The following is an 8,142-nucleotide window of genomic DNA, read 5'->3' as shown; positions in this document are numbered from 1 at the left end:
CAGTCCCATATCTCTATCCCTCCACCTGCAGTCCCATACCTCTATCCCTCCACCTACAGTCCCATATCTCTATCCCTCCACCTACAGTCCCATACCTCTCTCGCTCCACCTACAGTCCCATACCTCTATCCCTCCACCTACAGTCCCATATCTCTATCCCTCCACCTACAGTCCCATACCTCTCTCGCTCCACCTACAGTCCCATACCTCTATCCCTCCACCTGCAGTCCCAGACCTCTATCCCTCCACCTGCAGTCCCAAACCTCTATACCAAAACCTACAGTCCCATACCTCTATCCCTCCACCTACAGTCCCATATCTCTATCCCTCCACCTGCAGTCCCATACCTCTATCCCTCCACCTGCAGTCCCATACCTCTATCCCTCCACCTGCAGTCCCATACCTCTATCCCTCCACCTGCAGTCCCATACCTCTATCCCTCCACCTGCAGTCCCATACCTCTATCCCTCCACCTGCAGTCCCATACCTCTATACCAAAACCTACAGTCCCATACCTCTATACCTCCACCTACAGTCCCATACCTCTATACCTCCACCTACAGTCCCATACCTCTATACCTCCACCTACAGTCCCATACCGCTATACCTCCACCTACAGTCCCATACCTCTATACCTCCACCTACAGTCCCATACCTCTATACCTCCACCTACAGTCCCATACCTCTATACCTCCACCTACAGTCCCGTACCTCTATACCTCCACCTACAGTCCCGTACCTCTATACCTCCACCTACAGTCCCATACCTCTATACCTCCACCTACAGTCCCATACCTCCACTTACAGTCCCATACCTCTCTCGCTCCACCTACAGTCCCATACCTCTATACCTCCTCCTATAGTCCCATACCTCTATACCTCCACCTACAGTCCCCTACCTCTATACCTCCACCTACAGTCCCATACCTCTATACCTCCACCTACAGTCCCATACCTCTATACCTCCACCTACAGTCCCATACCTCTATACCTCCACCTACAGTCCCATACCTCTATACCGCCACCTACAGTCCCATACCTCTATCCCTCCACCTACAGTCCCATACCTCTATACCTCCACCTACAGTCCCATACCTCTATCCCTCCACCTACAGTCCCATACCTCTATCCCTCCACCTGCAGTCCCATACCTCTATACCAAAACCTACAGTCCCATATCTCTATCCCTCCACCTGCAGTCCCATACCTCTATCCCTCCACCTACAGTCCCATACCTCTATACCTCCACCTACAGTCCCATACCTCTATCCCTCCACCTACAGTCCCATATCTCTATCCCTCCACCTACAGTCCCATACCTCTCTCGCTCCACCTACAGTCCCATACCTCTATCCCTCCACCTACAGTCCCATATCTCTATCCCTCCACCTGCAGTCCCATACCTCTATCCCTCCACCTGCAGTCCCACACCTCTATACCAAAACCTACAGTCCCATACCTCTATACCTCCACCTGCAGTCCCATACCTCTATACCTCCTCCTACAGTCCCATACCTCTATACCTCCACCTACAGTCCCATACCTCCACCTACAGTCCCATACCTCTCCCGCTCCACCTACAGTCCCATACCTCTATACCTCCACCTACAGTCCCGTACCTCTATACCTCCACCTACAGTCCCATACCTCTATACCTCCACCTACAGTCCCATACCTCTATACCTCCACCTACAGTCCCATACCTCTATACCTCCACTTACAGTCCCATACCTCCACCTACAGTCCCATACCGCTATACCTCCACCTACAGTCCCATACCTCTATCCCTCCACCTACAGTCCCATACCTCTATACCTCCACCTACAGTCCCATACCTTTATACCTCCACCTACAGTCCCATACCTCTATCCCTCCACCTACAGTCCCATACCTCTTTACCTCCACCTACAGTCCTATACCTCTATACCTCCACCTACAGTCCCATACCTCTATACCGCCACCTAGTCCCATACCTCTATACCTCCACCTACAGTCCCATACCTCTATACCTCCACCTACAGTCCCATACCTCCACCTACAGTCCCATACCTCCACCTAGTCCCATACCTCTATACCGCCACCTACAGTCCCATACCTCTATACCTCCACCTACAGTCCCATACCTCTATACCTCCACCTACAGTCCCATACCTCTATACCTCCACCTACAGTCCCATACCTCTATACCTCCACCTACAGTCCCATACCTCCACCTAGTCCCATACCTCTATACCGCCACCTACAGTCCCATACCTCTATACCTCCACCTACAGTCCCATACCTCTATACCTCCACCTACAGTCCCATACCTCTATACCTCCACCTACAGTCCCATACCTCTATACCTCCACCTACAGTCCCATACCTCTCTACCTCCTCCTACAGTCCCATACCTCCACCTACAGTCCCATACCTCTCTCCCTCCACCTACAGTCCCATACCTCTCTCGCTCCACCTACAGTCCCATACCTCTATACCTCCACCTACAGTCCCATACCTCTATACCTCTACCTACAGTCCCACACCTCTATACCTCCACCTGCAGTCCCATACCTCTATACCTCCACCTGCAGTCCCATACCTCTATACCTCCTCCGACAGTCCCATACCTCTATACCTCCACCTACAGTCCCATACCTCCACCTACAGTCCCATACCTCTTTACCTCCACCTACAGTCCCATACCTCTATACCTCCTCCTACAGTCCCATACCTCTATACCTCCACCTACAGTCCCATACCTCTATACCTCCACCTACAGTCCCATACCTCTATACCTCCACCTACAGTCCCATACCTCTATACCTCCACCTACAGTCCCATACCTCTATACCTCCACTTACAGTCCCATACCTCTATACCTCCACCTACAGTCCCATACCTCCACCTACAGTCCCATACCGCTATACCTCCACCTACAGTCCCATACCTCCACCTACAGTCCCATACCTCTCTCCCTCCACCTACAGTCCCATACCTCTCTCGCTCCACCTACAGTCCCATACCTCTATACCTCCTCCTATAGTCCCATACCTCTATACCTCCACCTACAGTCCCATACCTCTATACCTCCACCTACAGTCCCATACCTCTATACCTCCACCTACAGTCCCATACCTCTATACCTCCACCTACAGTCCCATACCTCTATACCTCCACCTACAGTCCCATACCTCTATACCTCCACCTACAGTCCCATACCTCTATACCGCCACCTACAGTCCCATACCTCTATCCCTCCACCTACAGTCCCATATCTCTATCCCTCCACCTACAGTCCCATACCTCTATCCCTCCACCTGCAGTCCCATACCTCTATACCAAAACCTACAGTCCCATATCTCTATCCCTCCACCTGCAGTCCCATACCTCTATCCCTCCACCTACAGTCCCATATCTCTATCCCTCCACCTACAGTCCCATACCTCTCTCGCTCCACCTACAGTCCCATACCTCTATCCCTCCACCTACAGTCCCATATCTCTATCCCTCCACCTACAGTCCCATACCTCTCTCGCTCCACCTACAGTCCCATACCTCTATCCCTCCACCTGCAGTCCCAGACCTCTATCCCTCCACCTGCAGTCCCAAACCTCTATACCAAAACCTACAGTCCCATACCTCTATCCCTCCACCTACAGTCCCATATCTCTATCCCTCCACCTGCAGTCCCATACCTCTATCCCTCCACCTGCAGTCCCATACCTCTATCCCTCCACCTGCAGTCCCATACCTCTATCCCTCCACCTGCAGTCCCATACCTCTATCCCTCCACCTGCAGTCCCATACCTCTATCCCTCCACCTGCAGTCCCATACCTCTATACCAAAACCTACAGTCCCATACCTCTATACCTCCACCTACAGTCCCATACCTCTATACCTCCACCTACAGTCCCATACCTCTATACCTCCACCTACAGTCCCATACCGCTATACCTCCACCTACAGTCCCATACCTCTATACCTCCACCTACAGTCCCATACCTCTATACCTCCACCTACAGTCCCATACCTCTATACCTCCACCTACAGTCCCGTACCTCTATACCTCCACCTACAGTCCCGTACCTCTATACCTCCACCTACAGTCCCATACCTCTATACCTCCACCTACAGTCCCATACCTCCACTTACAGTCCCATACCTCTCTCGCTCCACCTACAGTCCCATACCTCTATACCTCCTCCTATAGTCCCATACCTCTATACCTCCACCTACAGTCCCCTACCTCTATACCTCCACCTACAGTCCCATACCTCTATACCTCCACCTACAGTCCCATACCTCTATACCTCCACCTACAGTCCCATACCTCTATACCTCCACCTACAGTCCCATACCTCTATACCGCCACCTACAGTCCCATACCTCTATCCCTCCACCTACAGTCCCATACCTCTATACCTCCACCTACAGTCCCATACCTCTATCCCTCCACCTACAGTCCCATACCTCTATCCCTCCACCTGCAGTCCCATACCTCTATACCAAAACCTACAGTCCCATATCTCTATCCCTCCACCTGCAGTCCCATACCTCTATCCCTCCACCTACAGTCCCATACCTCTATACCTCCACCTACAGTCCCATACCTCTATCCCTCCACCTACAGTCCCATATCTCTATCCCTCCACCTACAGTCCCATACCTCTCTCGCTCCACCTACAGTCCCATACCTCTATCCCTCCACCTACAGTCCCATATCTCTATCCCTCCACCTGCAGTCCCATACCTCTATCCCTCCACCTGCAGTCCCACACCTCTATACCAAAACCTACAGTCCCATACCTCTATACCTCCACCTGCAGTCCCATACCTCTATACCTCCTCCTACAGTCCCATACCTCTATACCTCCACCTACAGTCCCATACCTCCACCTACAGTCCCATACCTCTCCCGCTCCACCTACAGTCCCATACCTCTATACCTCCACCTACAGTCCCGTACCTCTATACCTCCACCTACAGTCCCATACCTCTATACCTCCACCTACAGTCCCATACCTCTATACCTCCACCTACAGTCCCATACCTCTATACCTCCACTTACAGTCCCATACCTCCACCTACAGTCCCATACCGCTATACCTCCACCTACAGTCCCATACCTCTATCCCTCCACCTACAGTCCCATACCTCTATACCTCCACCTACAGTCCCATACCTTTATACCTCCACCTACAGTCCCATACCTCTATCCCTCCACCTACAGTCCCATACCTCTTTACCTCCACCTACAGTCCCATACCTCCACCTACAGTCCTATACCTCTATACCTCCACCTACAGTCCCATACCTCTATACCGCCACCTAGTCCCATACCTCTATACCTCCACCTACAGTCCCATACCTCTATACCTCCACCTACAGTCCCATACCTCCACCTACAGTCCCATACCTCCACCTAGTCCCATACCTCTATACCGCCACCTACAGTCCCATACCTCTATACCTCCACCTACAGTCCCATACCTCTATACCTCCACCTACAGTCCCATACCTCTATACCTCCACCTACAGTCCCATACCTCTATACCTCCACCTACAGTCCCATACCTCCACCTAGTCCCATACCTCTATACCGCCACCTACAGTCCCATACCTCTATACCTCCACCTACAGTCCCATACCTCTATACCTCCACCTACAGTCCCATACCTCTATACCTCCACCTACAGTCCCATACCTCTATACCTCCACCTACAGTCCCATACCTCCACCTAGTCCCATACCTCTATACCGCCACCTACAGTCCCATACCTCTATACCTCCACCTACAGTCCCATACCTCCACCTACAGTCCCATACCTCTATACCTCCACCTACAGTCCCATACCTCTATACCTCCACCTACAGTCCCATACCTCTCTCGCTCCACCTACAGTCCCATACCTCTATACCTCCTCCTATAGTCCCATACCTCTATACCTCCACCTACAGTCCCATACCTCTATACCTCCACCTACAGTCCCATACCTCTATACCTCCACCTACAGTCCCATACCTCTATACCTCCACCTACAGTCCCATACCTCTATACCTCCACCTACAGTCCCATACCTCTATACCTCCACCTACAGTCCCATACCTCTATACCGCCACCTACAGTCCCATACCTCTATCCCTCCACCTACAGTCCCATATCTCTATCCCTCCACCTACAGTCCCATACCTCTATCCCTCCACCTGCAGTCCCATACCTCTATACCAAAACCTACAGTCCCATATCTCTATCCCTCCACCTGCAGTCCCATACCTCTATCCCTCCACCTACAGTCCCATATCTCTATCCCTCCACCTACAGTCCCATACCTCTCTCGCTCCACCTACAGTCCCATACCTCTATCCCTCCACCTACAGTCCCATATCTCTATCCCTCCACCTACAGTCCCATACCTCTCTCGCTCCACCTACAGTCCCATACCTCTATCCCTCCACCTGCAGTCCCAGACCTCTATCCCTCCACCTGCAGTCCCAAACCTCTATACCAAAACCTACAGTCCCATACCTCTATCCCTCCACCTACAGTCCCATATCTCTATCCCTCCACCTGCAGTCCCATACCTCTATCCCTCCACCTGCAGTCCCATACCTCTATCCCTCCACCTGCAGTCCCATACCTCTATCCCTCCACCTGCAGTCCCATACCTCTATCCCTCCACCTGCAGTCCCATACCTCTATCCCTCCACCTGCAGTCCCATACCTCTATACCAAAACCTACAGTCCCATACCTCTATACCTCCACCTACAGTCCCATACCTCTATACCTCCACCTACAGTCCCATACCTCTATACCTCCACCTACAGTCCCATACCGCTATACCTCCACCTACAGTCCCATACCTCTATACCTCCACCTACAGTCCCATACCTCTATACCTCCACCTACAGTCCCATACCTCTATACCTCCACCTACAGTCCCGTACCTCTATACCTCCACCTACAGTCCCGTACCTCTATACCTCCACCTACAGTCCCATACCTCTATACCTCCACCTACAGTCCCATACCTCCACTTACAGTCCCATACCTCTCTCGCTCCACCTACAGTCCCATACCTCTATACCTCCTCCTATAGTCCCATACCTCTATACCTCCACCTACAGTCCCCTACCTCTATACCTCCACCTACAGTCCCATACCTCTATACCTCCACCTACAGTCCCATACCTCTATACCTCCACCTACAGTCCCATACCTCTATACCTCCACCTACAGTCCCATACCTCTATACCGCCACCTACAGTCCCATACCTCTATCCCTCCACCTACAGTCCCATACCTCTATACCTCCACCTACAGTCCCATACCTCTATCCCTCCACCTACAGTCCCATACCTCTATCCCTCCACCTGCAGTCCCATACCTCTATACCAAAACCTACAGTCCCATATCTCTATCCCTCCACCTGCAGTCCCATACCTCTATCCCTCCACCTACAGTCCCATACCTCTATACCTCCACCTACAGTCCCATACCTCTATCCCTCCACCTACAGTCCCATATCTCTATCCCTCCACCTACAGTCCCATACCTCTCTCGCTCCACCTACAGTCCCATACCTCTATCCCTCCACCTACAGTCCCATATCTCTATCCCTCCACCTGCAGTCCCATACCTCTATCCCTCCACCTGCAGTCCCACACCTCTATACCAAAACCTACAGTCCCATACCTCTATACCTCCACCTGCAGTCCCATACCTCTATACCTCCTCCTACAGTCCCATACCTCTATACCTCCACCTACAGTCCCATACCTCCACCTACAGTCCCATACCTCTCCCGCTCCACCTACAGTCCCATACCTCTATACCTCCACCTACAGTCCCGTACCTCTATACCTCCACCTACAGTCCCATACCTCTATACCTCCACCTACAGTCCCATACCTCTATACCTCCACCTACAGTCCCATACCTCTATACCTCCACTTACAGTCCCATACCTCCACCTACAGTCCCATACCGCTATACCTCCACCTACAGTCCCATACCTCTATCCCTCCACCTACAGTCCCATACCTCTATACCTCCACCTACAGTCCCATACCTTTATACCTCCACCTACAGTCCCATACCTCTATCCCTCCACCTACAGTCCCATACCTCTTTACCTCCACCTACAGTCCTATACCTCTA

The sequence above is a fragment of the Salmo salar genome, chromosome 10 (genome assembly GCF_965601325.2).
Source record: "Salmo salar chromosome 10, fSalSal1, whole genome shotgun sequence".
Taxonomy (NCBI): domain Eukaryota; kingdom Metazoa; phylum Chordata; class Actinopteri; order Salmoniformes; family Salmonidae; genus Salmo; species Salmo salar.
The sequence above is the reverse complement of the archived record's forward strand: the minus strand, read 5'-3'. Positions refer to the sequence as shown.